Here is a 17,446-nt window from a genome sequence, read left to right as displayed (position 1 = left end):
GTATAGAGCTCCAAGGAGATCATGTTGAAAAATAAAAAAAAATTTACCCAAAAAAAATTGTTTTTATACTTCATTCTAAGGACTTATTGAACTACCCTCGTACTATACGGGGTCAAGTCCGCAACGGTACGGGGTAAATTCGACAATCGTGTGGGGCAAAGATGGTGAGTGTACAGGGTAAAATCGGATGGTGTAGGGGTATATTTGGCTGAAGTACAAATCAAAATCGGCTAGGATACGGAGTAAAGTCGGATAGGATACTGGCTAGAGTCAGCTAGAGTACAGTTTAAAAACAGCTAGGGTGCAGGGTAATTTGCGCCAGGTTGCGGGGTAAAATCTATTTTCTATCAAATCTATTCGTCTAGGGTGCGGATTTAAGTCTATTAGGATTCGGGGTAGAGTTGGCTAGGGTGTGAAGCAAAGATGGTTAGGATAGGGGTAAAGTCAGCTAGGTTACAGGGTATAGTGTGGGTAGAGTATAAAGTAAACTTGATAGAGTCAGCTAGGGTGCGGTATAAAGTCAGATGGGGTTCTAGGTAAATTCGTCTAGGGTAAGGGGTAAAGTATGTTAGAGTTGGGGGTAAAAGCGGTTAGGGCGTGGGATAAAATCGGGCTAGGATACAAAGTAAAGCTGATAGAGTCAGCTAGATTACGGGTTAAAGTTGGCTCTAGTGCGGGGTAAATTCATCTAGGGTGTAGGGTAAAGTTGGCTAGATTTCTGGGTAAATTCAGACAAGCTACGGGGTAAAGTCTTCTGGGGTGCAGGGTAAAGTCGTATAAGGCAAAAAGTACAAAAAACAAACATCCTAAAAAATAAAAAAAGATAAGAGTTAAGTAAAAATCAGAAAAAGACAGAAGAAAGTGAAAAGGAAACAAAAACAAACAAAAATATCCTGCACATAATAAACATAAAACCATCTCTAAAAAATAGCTCAAAATAAATAAAGGCAAAAAAGAAGAAGAAATAAAAATTGCGAGTGAAAAAGACTGAAGAGAAAATCTTCAAGAATCTAAGAGGAAATCTGAAGCTTCACTCATCCATCGTGCTTGAGTTCCTATGACCTAGAAAGGGGTCGGCTGCCTTTCTAACGGTCCAGGTGTACTTAGTTGAAAAAAAATATTCGGCTATTAGCTGGTTACGCAAGTCGAAAACATAACCTGTAAAAGTGTTCCATCAAATGGAACGAGGATGGAATTTCTTCAGAGCTCTCTCTTCTTTCTCTTTCTCTCTCTGACACACTCCTCCAGATCAAGATTTCAAACATCAGGAGTCAAAGGCTCAAATTCCTTGCGCCCAATCTTCCTTATTTTTTTTTCTCTCTCTCTCTCTCTCTCATTCTGCATAACCTTGACCTTTTCAGAGTTGCAGACTCGTATAAAAGCTGATATAAGGTGAAAGATGTAAACAGAAAAAACAAAACAAAAGGAACCAAATAACATTCGCTTTAGTTCTCTTTCAAATTTTAGTATTCATAAAGATTAGTGTTCCTAACCTTTTTTCTCTGTAGGTTTAAAACATTATTCTTCTCTTTTACATCTGTTTTTTTTTAACTTTTTTTATTCTTCATCCTTTCCTCTATTTCTTCTTCTCTTCTATTTATTTTCATCATCCTCATCTTATTTCCTGACTTTCTTAATCTTCTTTCTCATCATAACTTTTCCTATTTGTCTTCCTTCATTTTATAAGTTTCTTTCCTTGTTTTGTTAATATTCGTCCTTTATTCTCCTTACTTTCCTTTTCTTCAGGTTCTTCCCTTCTTTATTAAATAATTTTTTTATTTCTTCCTCCTTTTACACGTTTTTCGATTATTTTCTTTAATTGTACAGTTCTTTTATTTATTTTCTGTTTCTCTATCCCCTTCTCAATTTTTTCCCTATTTTCTTATTCTTTTCCGCATGTTTGCCCTGTTCATTACTTTATTCTTCCTTCTTATTCGTATCTTATCCTTATTTTCCGCCCTTCATTTTATAAGCTTCATCCCTCATTTCCTTTATCCTTTTTTCTACTTTTACTTAAACAGGGTTGATAGGAGATCTTAATTTTGACATTTCCTGACATTTCCCTAAACAGTTTATATTTTTCTCTTTCATTTAAAATTTTCAATCAAAGAAATTAATTGTAAAACGAAAAACCCAGTCAATTTAACCAAGAATTTCGGGAAAGAAGTTAATTTCCAGAACAATTTTGAAACGGAAAAAATTAATTTTATACAAAAAAGTAGAATCTTTAACCCAAACATAGCAATTTGCTGTTAAAATAATTAAATTTCCAACTGAAAATATAAATTTTTATTAAACAATGAAATAGTTAAATTTTCTGTTAAAAAAAAAATGAATTTTCAAGAAAAAAGATGAAGTTTGTTACCAAGAAGGTTATTTGTCTATACAAAAAGATGGATTTTTAAAAAATTACATGAATTTTCAGCACAACAATAGAGTTAAAAGAAGTGTATTTTACAACAAAAAACAGTATAGTTACATACATTTTTAGTTAGAAAAATTAATTATTAACCAGAAAAAGGAATTTCTAACCAAGATTATTGTTTTTTTTTTTAATTGGAATTTTGGACCAAATACTCGAGTTTTCGAATAAAAAGCGTAAATTTTTTACCAAAAATGGAACAGTTGATTTTTTATTTTAAAAAATTAATTTTTTAAAAATATATTGCCACTTTTGATTTTTTCAACTAAGAAGATTAATTTTCTACCAAAACAGATAAATTTTTAACAAAATATTTAAATTTTCTACAAAATAGTTCAATTTAAAAAAGATTCAATTGTAAAAAAGAGCTTTGAACCATAAGGATGAACGCTCCATCAAATAAAAATTAATTTTTAACAATATACTTATTACTTAAATTTTCAATGGAAACAATACATTTTCTACCAAAAAGATAAATTTGTAACCAAAAGATTAATCTTCTACTAGAAAGATCCATTTTTAACAAAATACACTAATTTTCAAGAAAATAGTTAAATTTTTATTTAAAAAAAATTAATTTTGAACTAAAATAATTAATCATTAACCAAAACAATTAATGTGTAACTAATTAATTTAATTTTCATTGCAAAAAATTAATTTTTTGCCAAGAAGATTAATATTTTACAAAAACAGATGAATTTTTAACAAAATACATGAATATTCAAAATAATATTTAAATTAAAGAAAAAGGTTTTTGAACTATAATAATAAATTCTCAACAAAAAATTAATTTTCGACGTAAAAAGTTAAATTTAAAAAAAAATACACTAATTTTAAACACAATAGTTTAATCTTTTTATTTAAAAAGTATTTTGTTCAACTATAATGATGAATCGTTAACCAAAAAAATGAATGTTGAACTAAATAGTTCAATTTAAAAAAATAAGATGCTAATAAGTTTTTAAATAAAGAGATTAATTTTCTACTAAAAACATGAATATTTAACAAAATACACGAATTTTCTAGAAAATAATTTAATTTTCAGCAAAATATTTAAATCTTCAAAAAAAAAAATAGATTTCGAACTGAAAGCATGAATGCTCAAGAAACCAAAAATTAATTTTTAACAATATTCTTACCTTTTTAAGCAACAAAATGAACTTTCTACCAAGAAAAAATGAATTTTCAAGTAAAAAAGATTAATTTTCAACAAAAGACACTTTTTTCTCGCCACTTTAATTTATATTTTCCTTTCTTTGCTATTATTTTCTTCCTCTGTTAGCCTATAACTTTTCTTGCTTCCTGTTCCTCTGTTTTCCCTTCCTTTCCTTTCCTTTCTAAATTTATTTGCTTATACCCTCCTTTTCCAATACATTTCGCTAATTCTTTTTCCCTCTCTTCCTTCTTCTTCATTTTCCTTTTTCCTCTCAACGCTTTCCTCCTTTTGCCTTTTTTTTCTTCCTTCCCTCTTAGTCTATTTTTTTCCTTCCTTTCCTAAGTGTTTCCATTTTCTGCCCTTCTTTTATGAGACATTCCGCAAATTTATGTTGTCTTGCTTTTTAATTTCTATTTTCCTTTCTTGTCTCTTAATCCCTTTCTTTTTTTGGCCTTTTCCTTTCTTCGCTTACCTCTTTCTCTATTCTTTCCTTCCTTCACAAATATCCCTATTTTCTACTCTTCTTTTGTGATACATTTCGCTAATTTCATCTCTTTCTTCTTTTTAATTTTCATATCTTCCTTCCTAATTCTTTCCTCTTTTTGCCCTTTTCATTCTTCCCTCTTCCTCTATTTTTTTCCTTACTTCCTTAAGTGTCCTTATTTTATACCTTTTTTTACGATATATATCACAAATTCTTTTTCTCTATTTATTTTCCTTTATTTCCTTTTAATGCTTTTCTCGCTTTGCCTTTACCTTTCCTTCCTTTCTTCCCTCTTCCTTTATTTCTTCCTTCCTTTCCTTTTCTTCGGTGTTTTTATGCTCTCAAAAAATTCTTTTGATCTCGGAATCTTCGTGGAATTCATTCATAATTAATATTGGCCCCTTATACTCGTGCCCCGTCATCGATGAGACGTAAGACGTAATCTGAAGTCCAAAGTCGAGGGGAAGCGGCAATGCGTAACGTCTTATTATTACATACGTTCCTCGTATGCGTGCTAACGGGACGGCCTACATTCGAGTCGGCTCATCGTGCACAACCTGTGTCCCCACGAGGCTTAGAATCGGTTGAAATGATCTTCCCACTCGGGTAAGCAAACACATTTCTTTAACCATCCCGAACGTAATTATAATTATTATTGTGCACGAGAGTAAGCTGATAACATGGGATAAACGAGCCGTAAAGTTCGAAAATGGAGGGTTCGATCATTTAAGGGAAAAATATGCTCCCAGATTCCTTCTCAGTTCATTAATTTGCGAAATAAATAAGGAAGAAGCGAGAAAAAAAGGAAGAAATAGGGAAAACGAAAGGGAAAAAGGGAAAAAGGGAAAAAAGAGGAAAAATTAAAGAAGAAGGATGAGGTAGTTGGGAAATGGAAAGGAAAAAAGCGAATCTAGTTTTTTTTCATACGAGAAAAAGGGAAAAGTGAGGAAACAGTAAAAATAGGAGAAATGAAAGTTAAAAAAAAAGATTTCAGTTTAGGAAAAATGGAAAAATAGAAAGGAAAAAATATCGAACCATAAACAAAAACGTGACACAAAATAGGGAAGAAAAAGCGAAAATTTCCTGGGCCTTAAGATTAGAAAGTGAGATTCCGTAAGTTCCCAATTACAATTCCAAAATAGTAGGATCCAAATAACAAGTCCCAAAAATATTAAACCCAAAACATAAGTTCCACAAAGCCCCGATTACTAAATACTAAACTACAAGTCCAAAAGTAGACCCCTAAACCATAAGTCCTAAAAATGTAAGGTCTAAGTCCCTAAGTCAGGTCTCAAAAACTATAAGTAATAAATCGCTGGCCCCAAAAAGGCCAAAAAATAAAGCTTGAAACAATAAATCCAAAGTCTAAAAACCTTGTGGCTGAAAACCATAAGTCCCAAAAATTAAAAACCCCAAAATAAGGCCCAATCTACTAAGTCCTAAGCCGCAAGTCCGAAATCATAAGTCTCAAAAAAGGTCCCAATAATAAGTTTCCAAAGATTAAGTCCACAGTTCAATCACCTTAAGGTCTAAAACCATAGGTGACAGCAACATAAGGCCCGAAATAAGATCCTAAACATAAAGTTTCAAACTATAAATAATAAGTCCTAAAGCGTAGGGCCAAAACCACAAGTCCCAAAAGTATAATGTCCAAATAGGGTCTCACACTTTATGTTGTAAACCGCGGGTCCGGAAATATTAGTCCCAAAAAGAACGAAAAATTAAGGTTCTAGATACTAAGTCCCAAGTCCAACAACCGTAAGGCCCTAAACCATAAGTCCTAACAAACTATGAGTACCAACAATTTTTTTCGATGAGAAAAAATGTATGTGACTTAGGGGCCTTATTTTGGGGCTTACATTGTTAGGACCTATAATATTGCGCCTCAAAGTGTTGGGCTTGCTGTTTAGCACTTAGTGTTGGAAAGAAATAACTGGACCCTATTGGGAACTACGGTTTTGGACCTGTAGTTTGGGATTAATTGTCTGGGACCTTAATTGGACTTATAGTTTGGGGCCCTATATTTTCCGGACTTACTGTTTTCGGCCTTACAGTTTTGGACTTGTGATTTGGGTCTTGCTGATCCCCATCTACAAATTTTAAAGCAAAGGAAATTTTTGCTCCTATCTTTTAAAACAAGAAGTGTATATTTTTGGATTATTCATTTATTTATTTAAAACTAAATGAATTCCATAAATAACAGAAATTCTTAACGTATTTTCAGACTAGGTGGAGCTATGAATGAATTTTTGTTTAAATTAAATGTTTTTTTGAAAAAAGATTCCCTTTCTTGGCTCCGCTAGGAATCGAACCACAAGTCTTCCGATTGCCGGTCAAGTGCTTTTACCACTAAGCTACTAGAGAGATCAATGGAGGAATATTTTTTAAGAAACACACGCTGTCTTTAACAGAAGACAGTTAAAGACAGCGTTTTTTTTCGGAAAAAATATTCCTCTATTGATCTCTCTAGTAGCTTAGTGGTAAATCACGATCTTCTGGTTTCTGGTCAGGTGATCTTACAACTAAGCTACTAAAGAGATCGCTGGAGGAATCTTTTTTCAGAAATACACGCTGTATTTAGCTATCTTTTGCTAAATACAGCGTGTATTTCTAAACGAATTATTACTCTATCAATATTTCTAGTAGCTTAGTGGTAAAAGATCTGTATTCCGATTGCCTTTCGGGTGCTTTTACTACTAAGCTACTGAAGAGATCGACCGAAGAATCTTTTTCAAGCGTCTTTAGTTATGTTTTGCTAAAGACAGAATTTATTTCTGAAAAACAATTCCTCTATCAATCTCTCTAGTAGCTTAGTGGAAAAATCACGGTCTTTCAATTGCCGGTTGTGTGCTTTTAATACTACTAAGCTACTAGAAAAATCGATGGGAGAATTTTTTTCAGAAATACACACTGTCTTTAGTAAAAGACAGAGTATTTCTGAAAAAAAATTCCTCTATAGATCTCTCTAGTAGCTTAGTGGTAAATGCACCTGACCGGTAATCGGAAAACCTGTGGTTTGATTCTGAACGGAGCGAAGTTCTTTCTTCAGAAGAATTTGAATTTTGGAAATGATTTATTTATCTTTCAACGTCTTTGGGCCTTATAAGTCTAACGAATACATTCTGCGCTGGAATTTTTTTAAGTTTATTGTCCTTGACGAGAAAGAGAATTGAGAATAGCGAGCACGTAAATCGTAAAATTTCAAATGCCATTGGCAACGGGTCCAAAAGACGGGCCCGACCAGCAAGGAAGCAACGTCGTTTGAATAACATATTAGTGCTGTATTCGTATTATTCCAACAGTACCACACGTATTAGTGTTATTTCCAAGGTCGGTGAGCGGACCGAATCGAAACAAGTCTGGACTTGTGAATGTTTCAGGTGAGTGGGTGCAAAGGTAAAAAAATATAAAGAGAAAGAAAAGAGGAAAGAAGATAGAGAAAAGAGAGAAAGGGAAATATATTACAGGAGATAGAGGTAACAGGAACCAAAAGGTGTTAATGTTGAAAGAAGGAAACTAAAAGTAAGAATGAAAACAGGAAAGAAATTGGATATGGAATAAATATTGAAAAGGGAAAAGTGGATAGAATAAAGGAAATAAAGAATTTAAGGTAAATGCGGAGAAAAATAAAAAATTTAAAAAATAAAGAAAATTTATGAATTTCCAACACACAAAAAATAACATTTATTAGATTTCGAGGTGGGTTACGTGCAAAGGTAGAAAAAAAGGAAGAAAGGAGGAAATAAGATAAATCAAAGAGAATTAAAGGATATTCAAAGAAAACAAGGGAAGAAGTAGGGAAAATAAGGAAAGGAGTAGAGAATCAAGGGAAGAAGTAGGGAAAACAAGAGAAGAAGTAGTGAAAATAAGGGAAGAAGTAGGGAAACAAGGGAAGAAGTAGGGAAAACAAGGGAAGAAATCAAGGAAACTGGAGAAGCAAAATATTTCTCAATTTTCTGAAGCAGTAAAGTCTCAATTGTTCAGATTGAGTTTGCGAGAACCAATTCGTTCTCGTCGCGTTGAATGCCAAGAAAAGAACAAAAACAGGCTGCCTGAATAGTGAAGAACTACTGCTATTTACGTCGATTCTTCGTGAAATTGGCACATCAACCGCCTATTAGGGATTCCACTTCGAATGGTCATAATATGCTTCTTTGCCTCTCCAAAGAGCGAGTTGAAATTCTGACGAATTCTAGATCGATCTCGTGAATCGATAGGTGGATCAAGGTTGTCAAATACTTATAGAGTGCCACCGAGTTACAAGAATCTTGAGATTTCTCAATATCTACCTTTTCTGCATGATTTCAATCTCTGTGACACACTATTCCAGTTTGGAAAAATACAAAAAGAGGGTGATGTTGATTCCAAATGATTCATGAAATTTTTATCTTCCCTTTTGGGAAATAAAAATAATATTTTATGTATGTGTCACTTTTTAAGAGAAAGAAAGGAAGAGAAGATGTAAGGAAGATCAAAGGAAAATGAGCCAGAATCATGGGAAAAGGCTAGAACAAGGAGGAAACAACTCTAGTAATCCACTGGACCACTCAGTTGGCCAAAATGGTAATCCGAGTTATTTCGAGTAATCTAGTGTAATTCTAGGTAATACAGTTTTAAACATAGGTATTGTAATCTTGCTTGTAACCTAACTTATAATCTGCTGTACCCACCGTGATCCATTTCTAAAATAGAGTAATCCACTTGTAATCTATTTTAATTCGTCGTAATCCACTTGCGCATTAGGGTGATCCATTTGTAATATATTGTAATCCACTTTTATTAATTTTCAATCCACCTGTAAACAAGAATAATCAAATTCTAATCTGGATTAATCTAAGAAATCTGGCTTATCCGTATAATCCAGCGTAAATCTAAATATTCGACTTGTTATCCTAACTAATCCAATTTAGGTCCCAGATAATCCACTTGTAATCCGCAATAATGCGATTACAATATAGTAAGTATTCTGAGTATTGTAAGCAACACGAATAACCCAATAACCCCCTTATAATCCTGGACAAAATACTTGTAATCCTAGACAAACAACTTGTTATTCAAGGTCATCCAATTGTAACTCAGAGTAATCCAATTAAAATCGAGAGTAATCTAAGTAATCAAAATCTAAGTAAACCGTGGAAACTGATTTGTAATCCTAGACAAACCAGTTCTAATCCAAAGTAATCCACTTGTAGCACTGGGGTAAAATTACAACAACGGGTAATCGAGTATTATGCTAAAGATAATCTACGTGTTCTCGTAGGTAATACAATTGTAATTCAGCGTAATCTAATTGCAAGTTGGAGTAATCTCAGTAATCCCAGCAACACAATAATGCTAAATCCTATGGGAAATTACTTGTAATTATAAGTAACTCCAGATAATCTATGTGTAATCCTAGGTAATCCATATTTTATGCGAGATAATCCACTTGTAATTTAAGTAATGTCATAATCCCAACGTAATTTCAGGTAATCTACTTTTAATCTAAAATAATCCACTTGTGATTCTCGTTATTCCCTTAGTAATCAGATGTAACTTACTTGTAATCCAAAGTAATCCAATTTTAATCAGTCGTAATCCACTTATAAAGTAGAATAATCCACTTGTAATCTCAAGTAATCTAATTCGGAGCAATCTTAGTAATCCAGTAATCCAATATTCAACTTGTAATCCAATTTTTAACTTGTAATCCACTTTCATTTACTTGTAATTACAGGTTATCTACCTTTAAACCTAGATAATTTACTTTTATTGACAAGTAACCTACTTTTAATATAAAGTAAACCCACTGCAATCCGAAAAATATAAGACTCTAAGTAATACGAAAAAACAAACAATAATCCACTAGAAACCCTTGGTAATTAACATGTTATCCGGAATAAGCCACTTGTAATCCCAAATATTTTCCTTTTAATCCCACATAATCCACTTTTAATTCTAGAAAATCCAATTGTAATTACAAGAAAAATACTATTATTCCACCGTAATTCACTTATAATCAGTTGAAATCTACTTATCAGTCGTAATTCACTTGTAAACTAGAATAATCCATTTGTAATCGGGAATAATCTAAGCAATCTGGGTTATCCGATATATCCAGTCTAAATCTAGGTAATCTATTTGTAATCCTGACTAATCCAATTTCAGTCCCAGATAATCCAATTATAATCCGCAGTAATTGCATTACAATTCGGAATGTTGTAAGTAATTCTAATAACCCAATAATCCACTTGTAATCTTGGGAAAACCCCGTGTCATCCCAGACAAACAAATTTTAATCCTAGGATATCCGCTTGTAACCCAGAATAATCTAAGAAATAAAAATTACATAATAATTCACTTGTAAAACGAAGGTTGAGAACAGAGAAAGATCGGAAAAGATTGCTAACAAGAGTATGTTACAATTCGAAGTAATCTAAGTAATCCAGTTTAACCAACAATCCACGTCTAATCCGCTTAATCCCCTTGCAATTCCAGCTAATCTATTTTTAAACCTGGATAATAATTTACTTGTTACGACAAGTAAACTATTTTTAATATAAAGTAAACCCATTGTAATGCTACATAATCCACTTTCAATCCTAGATAATCCATTTTAGTTACAAGTAACATACTTGTAATCTGTCGTAATCCACTTGTAACCAGTTATAATCTACTTGTAATCAGTCTTAATCCAATTGTAATCTGAAGTAATCAAAGCAACCTGGCTTATCCGTTTAATCCAGCGTGAATATAGGTAATCTACTTGCAATCCAAAGAAATCCAATTTAAATCCAAATTTATCTAAGTAATTTAAGTAATATAAATTACATAATACCAAGGTAATATTATAACAGGTAAAGATCGGAAAAGTTTTCAAACAAGATTAATCCACTTGAAATTCTAGATAAAACACTTGTAATAAAATTGTAATCCAGCGTAATCCAATTGTAATCTGGAGTAATCTAAATAAACCTGATGACCCAATAATCCAATTTAGATCACAGGAAAACTACTTCTAATCATAGGCAATCCCCAAAAATCTATGTATAATCATAGGTAATCCATATTTTATTCGAAATGATCCACTTGTAATTCAAGCAATCTAAGTATTCAATTTCAATTCATGGTAATCTACTTGTAATCATAGGTCATCCAATCGCAATTCCAGGTAATCTAATTTTAATCCAAGATAATCCACTTGTAATCATATGTAACTTACTTATGATCTGAAGTAATCCAGTTAAAATTCGGAGTATTCTAAGTGATCCGAGTAAACCAATAATCAACATGCAATCCGCTTTGATCCACTTGCATTTCCAGGTAATCTACTTTTAAACCTAAATAATTTACTTGATCTCAGATAATCCAATTATAATTAAAAGGAACATACTTGTAATCCATTATAGTCTACTTGTAATTATTCGCAAACCACTTGTAAATTCGAATAATCCAACTGTCGTCTTGAGTAATCTAAGCAATCTGGGTTATCCGATTAATCCAATGTAAATCTAGGTAATCTACATGTAATCCTACCTAATCCAATTTAAGTCCTAGATAATTCACTTGTAATTCAGAGTATTGCGATTGCAATACAGAGTATTGTAAGTAATCCGATATCCCAATAATTCACTAGTAAACCTAGGGAAACAAAGTGTAATCACAGGAAAACAACATGTCAACTTAGATAATCCGTTGTAACCCAGAGTAATCCAGTTGAAATCCAGAGTAATCTATGTAATCCATATTACATAATTCACTTTTTAACCTTGGAAACCCATTTGTAATCCTATAGCAACAAGTTCTAATCCTAAGCAATCCACTTGTAATGCCAAGGTATAATTATATAGAAACAATCTAAAAAGTTTGTAAACAAAAGTAATCCACTTTAAATCTCAGATAACTTGTAATCCAGATAATCCATTTGAAATTCCACCTTATCAAGGGTTATCCTAGGTAATCTACTCGTATTTCAAGGTGATAAACTATTTAATAAACTTGTCATCCGCGTTAATCCACTTGTAATCCCGAGTAACCTACCTGTAATCCCAGATAATGCACTTATGTTCCAATGTAATTCACTTGTAACCGGATAATCTAAGTAACCCGGTACAATTACAGGTAACTTATTTGTAATCTAATGCAATCCACTTGTAACCACAGATAATCTAATTGTAATTCGGTGTAATTAAAAAAAACTAGGTAATCCTAAGTACTTCAGATTCATCCGAAATAATCCACATGTGCCTGACCGAATTTTTAGAGCATGTTTCAGAATTAACTTAAATTGCCCGCATTGCTTTACATTATCCACATTGTTTGGAGAACGCCGGATTAGAATTGGATTATTTTGGATTACAAGTAGATTGCCTAGAATTATACTTTATTGTTTGGATGATGCAGATTACCTGAGATTATAAATGGGTAAACTGGGATAACAAATGTATTTTCGAATGTTTAATCGGATTTCTTATGATTACAAAAGGATTACGTGAATTAAAATTGGATTACTCTGGAAGTACAGATTATCTGCAATTATAAGTGGATTATCGAAGATTAAAAATGTATTCCTCAGGGTTTCAATGGATGAACGAGGATTGCAAATGGATCATGTGGATTATCAGTTGGTTATCTGGATTACAAGTGGATTACTCGGCATTACAGCTTAATTGGCCAGGATTACAAGTTGTTTGTCTGAGGCTACAAAAATTCGTTATTGGTTTAATCAGATTATTCAGATTACTTCAGACCGCAATTGAATTACGCTAAATTGAAATTGGATTACTTTGGGATGGCGGACTACCGCAGATTATAAGTGAATTATCTAAGAATAAAAATGTGCCTTTTACGGTTTCAGAGGATTATCTAGGATTGCAAATGGATCACACATTTTACCAGGGGATTACTTGGATTACAAGTGGATTAGCCAGAATTACACATTGTTTCCTAGGATTACAAGTTGGTTATTAGGTTACTCGAACTATTGAGATTACTTCGGATCTCAATTTCATTATGCTGGATTAAAATTGGATTGTTGTGGGATTACAAGTGGATTACTGGGGATTACAAATATATTGCCTCTATTTACTCTTGATCACTCGGCTAATCCGGAAATATAATTCCAGAGAAAAAACTAGAGTAGGGATAATCCAAAAATGGAAAAAAGATCGGGAAAAGGAAATTAATGATGGGAACAAATAAGGAATACCAAAAGGATATAAGCCGGAAGTAGGGAAAAATAAAAAATATCAATAAATAGCAGAAAAGAAAGGAAAGGAGGAGGGAAATAAGGAATTCCCAAGGGAAATAATACAGAAGAATTAGAGGAAAAAGCCGAAAGTAGGAAAAATTCAAAAATGGAAAGGAAATGGAAAAAAGTAGACAAAGAGAGGAAGAAAAAGGAGTATCAAAGGCAAAACTATATAAGCAGAAAAAAATAGGAAACAACGAAGTAAAGCAATAAAGAACATTACAGGGAAATATTGCAGAAGCAAGGAAAATTAAAAAAGGGGAAAGAGATAGGAAGAAAAGAAAGAAAAGGTTGGAAAAAATAAGTATTATCAAAGGGAAAAAAACCAGCAGAAGTAGAGAAAAAGGCTAGAAGAAGTGAAAAAGTCAGAGGTAGAGAAAATTCCAAAAGAAGAAAGAGGTAGTAGAAAAAAGGAGGGAAAGCAGAGAAGCAATCAGAAATATATAAGGCAAATAACCCACAAGTATGGGAAATTCAAGGAAAGGAAAATAATTAATGGAAAGAAGGGAAGAAATAAGAAATATTAGGGGAATATAAGGAATATGAAAGGTAAATAAGCTAAAGTAGGGAAAAGGCCGGAAGTAGGAAAAATTCAAAATAGGAGAACAAATTGAAAAAGAAGAGAAAGAGCAAGAAATATCAAAGGGAAAATTCGATGAGGGGAAAAAGATAGGTAGAAAGAAAGGACAGAGTTGGAAAAAATAAGGAATATCAAAGGGAAATGTGCTATAAGAAGATGAAAAGGCCAAAAGCAGCCAAAAAGTTATAAGTAGGGAAGATTTTAAAAAGAGAAAGAAAGAAGGAAAAACGAAGTGAAGCAATGAGGAATGTCACAGGGAAATAATCCAGAAGTTGGGAAAATTCATAGAGGGGAAAGAGATATGGAAAATTAATGGAAAGAACGGAAGAAATAGGAAATATTCAGAGGAAATAAGGAATATCGCAGGGAAGTAAACCACAATTATGAGGAAATACCGAAAGTAGGGAACAGGCCAAAAATAGGGAAATTTCAAAAAGAAGCAAGAGATAAGAGAAAAGAGAGGAAAGTTTGAAAGAAATAAGGAATACAAAAGGAAAATATGCCAGAAAGAGTACAGGAATAGGCCAGAAACAGCTAAGAAGTCCGAAGTAATGAAAATTCTAAAAGGAGCAGGAACTAGGAGAAAAAGAAGGGAAGCTATAATAAATATAAAAGGGAAATGATCCAAAAATAGTGAAAATTCAAAAAGGAGCAAGAGATAGGAAAAATTAATGGAAAGAAGAGAAGAAATATCATGGAAAAATAATGAATGTAAAAGGGAAACAAGCAAGAAGTAGGGCAAAGGAGCAGAATTAGCAAAAATGCAAAAATGAGAAAGGAATAGAATAAAGAAGAGAAAGAGAAAAATAAAAGGAATATCAATGGGAAAATTCAATCAGAGGAGAGATTCAGAAAAGAAAGGAAGGAATGGAAAAAATAAGGAATATAAAAGGAAAATATTCTGGAAGAAGTAGAGGAAAAGGTCAGGAATAGCTGAAAAGTCAGAAATAGTGAAAATTCTCAAAGGAGAAAGAGATAGGGAAAATAAAGAGGAAAAGGAAAATAATCCTAGAAAGGGAATATCAAAGAGGCATGTGCCAGAAGAAGTAGGGGAAAAGGTCAGAAGAAGCTAAAAAGTAAGAATTAGGGAAAATTATAAAGGGAGAAAGAAGGAAGGAAAAAATAAGTGAAGCAATAAGTAATATCAAAGGGCAATGATTCAGAAGTAAGAAAAATTGAAATGAAGGAAAGAGATAGGGAAAAAGGAAGGAAAGAATAAAAAAAATAACGAATATAAAAGGGAAATATGCTAGAAGAAGTAGAAAAAAGCCAGAATTATCTAAACAGTCTGAAGCAGGGAAATTTTTAAAAGGAGAAAGAGATAGGGGAAAAGAAGAGAAAGAAGGGAAGGAATAAGGAATATCAAAAGAAAATAATCTAGAATTTAAAAAAATTAAAAAAGGGTGAGAGATAGGAAAAAGTAATGAGAAGAAGGGAGGAAATAAGAATTATAATGTGAAATTAGGGAATATCGAAATAAAATGAGCTAGAAGTAGGGAAAATTCAAAAATGGAAAAGAAATAGGAAAAAGAAGTGAAAGAAATAGAAATATCATATGGAAAATTAATTGAGGGAAAAGAAACAGGAAAAAATAAAGGAAGAAAGGGAAAAGAAAGCGAAAAATAAGGAAAAGAAGAGAAGGAATAAAAAATCAAAAGAAAATAATCCAAAAGTAGGGAAAATTCAAAAAGGGGAAATAGATAGGAAAAAGTAATCATAGAAGGGAAGAAATAAGAAATATAAAGGGGAAAAAATCGATAGGTAGGAAAAATTCAAAAAAGAGAAAGGAGATAATAAACAGTAATGGAAAGAAGGGAAGAAATGAGAAACATCAATGGAAAATAATTAATATCGAAGGGAAATAAATCTGAAGTAGGGAAAAAGGTCAGAAGTAGGGGGGGAAAGCAAGAAGTAGGGAAAGTCCAACAAGGAGCAAGAAATAAAAAAAAAGAAAGGAAATAAGGAAAAAAGAGAAAAAATATTCCACTGCTTATAAGCGGTGACTCTACTTGTCTTCTGAGAAAATTCGAGTAATATTAATGGTCTTTCTAACAGCAGAATTTCACACCTGGGGTCCGCTGGGGTTAGTGTGCGATTCGGAAATAAAAGGTTCATCGACACTGGACAGCTAATTTTGGTGAAAGGATAGACGTGTAGCTTTTAAGTGCCACGTCATTCTTCTCCATAAATGTGCTTGCATCTATGTGGACACAAAGTGGGCGAGTTTGTTGTCGTTTCCGCGCAGCGACTCAAGCATTAAAATCTCCCATTCAACAGAATCGCGTTTTTTTCCTTCCTGATATCATCAAGAACCACGAAAACAATCTCAAAAGTAGAATACTTTCAAAATGGAGAAAAAAAATGAAAAATAAAGGAATAGGGGGAAATAAAATAAAGTTTTAAAAAAAGTTGTTAAAAAAGTGTTTAGAAAAGTTTAAAGAAAAGGAATAAACAGAAAGTTTAAAACAAACCGTTTGAAGCAAAAGTCCTAATACCAAGGCCCAAAATTATAAGTCCCCAAACACTTAGTCCTAAAGATCAGGTGAGAAAACTCAGTTCCCAAAAAGACCCTAAATAAGATTACGCCAAAAAAGTCCCAAGGACAACAAGTGTAAGTCCCGAAGATATAAGTCCCAATAATTTAGGGTCCAAAATAAGGTCTCATTCAATCAATTGTAACTGGGAGTTCCAAAATGAGGCATCGAATACCAAGTAACCCACAATTCCAAAACAGTAAGACGCAAAACCATAAGTCCCAAAAATGTAAAACCAAATAAAGTTCCAAACACTAAGTTTTACACTGAGAAGTCGAAATCAGATATCTGAAATTGGGCCCAATAATAAGATTATAAAAACTAAGTTTTGAAGAATGAATCCAAAGTAGTGAGGCCCAAACCATAAGAGCTGACAAGAGTCGTAATATATAAGTCCAAAATAATAAGTCTCAATATATAATTACCAATGCCATAAGTCCCCAAATAAGAAATAGAATTCTAAGTCCCGAATCACAAGTCCAAAATGAAGACCCAAAAAAATTAACCCAAAAAATACAAAGCCTAAATAAAGTCACAAAAAGGCAAAAAAAATATGTTTCAAACACTAAGTACCGAGTTCAATAACCATAATATCTAAAACCATAAGTCTCTTCTTAAGTCCCAAAATTAAAACCAAAATATTGATGAGAAAGTTTAATGAAAATTTTAAAACCATAATTTACAAATAATTAAGACCCAAAAATGTCTGAAAAACGATGTTTTAATTGTACATCCGGTAATAAAACTATAAGTCCTAATATAGTGAAGACAATAAGGCCCAAAAACATTAATATTAAAAATATAGGTCTCGGAAAAATTTCTAAATACTAAGTCCTTGGCTGCAGGTTCTAATCAGTTGGTCCCAAAATTGCACCAAACAAAATTTCCAAGCTCCAAGTCCCAAGTCCAATAACCTAAAGTCCTATACTTATAAGTCCCAATAATTATCAATTATGTTAGAAAAGTTGACTTTTTTGACTTTATGTTTTTAGTTTTTTATTGGTTTTTGAAACATACTTCTCTTTTTGTGCAACTTTATTA

This window comes from Belonocnema kinseyi, chromosome 5 (genome assembly GCF_010883055.1).
Source record: "Belonocnema kinseyi isolate 2016_QV_RU_SX_M_011 chromosome 5, B_treatae_v1, whole genome shotgun sequence".
Lineage (NCBI taxonomy): Eukaryota > Metazoa > Arthropoda > Insecta > Hymenoptera > Cynipidae > Belonocnema > Belonocnema kinseyi.
Note: the sequence above shows the minus strand (reverse complement) of the source record.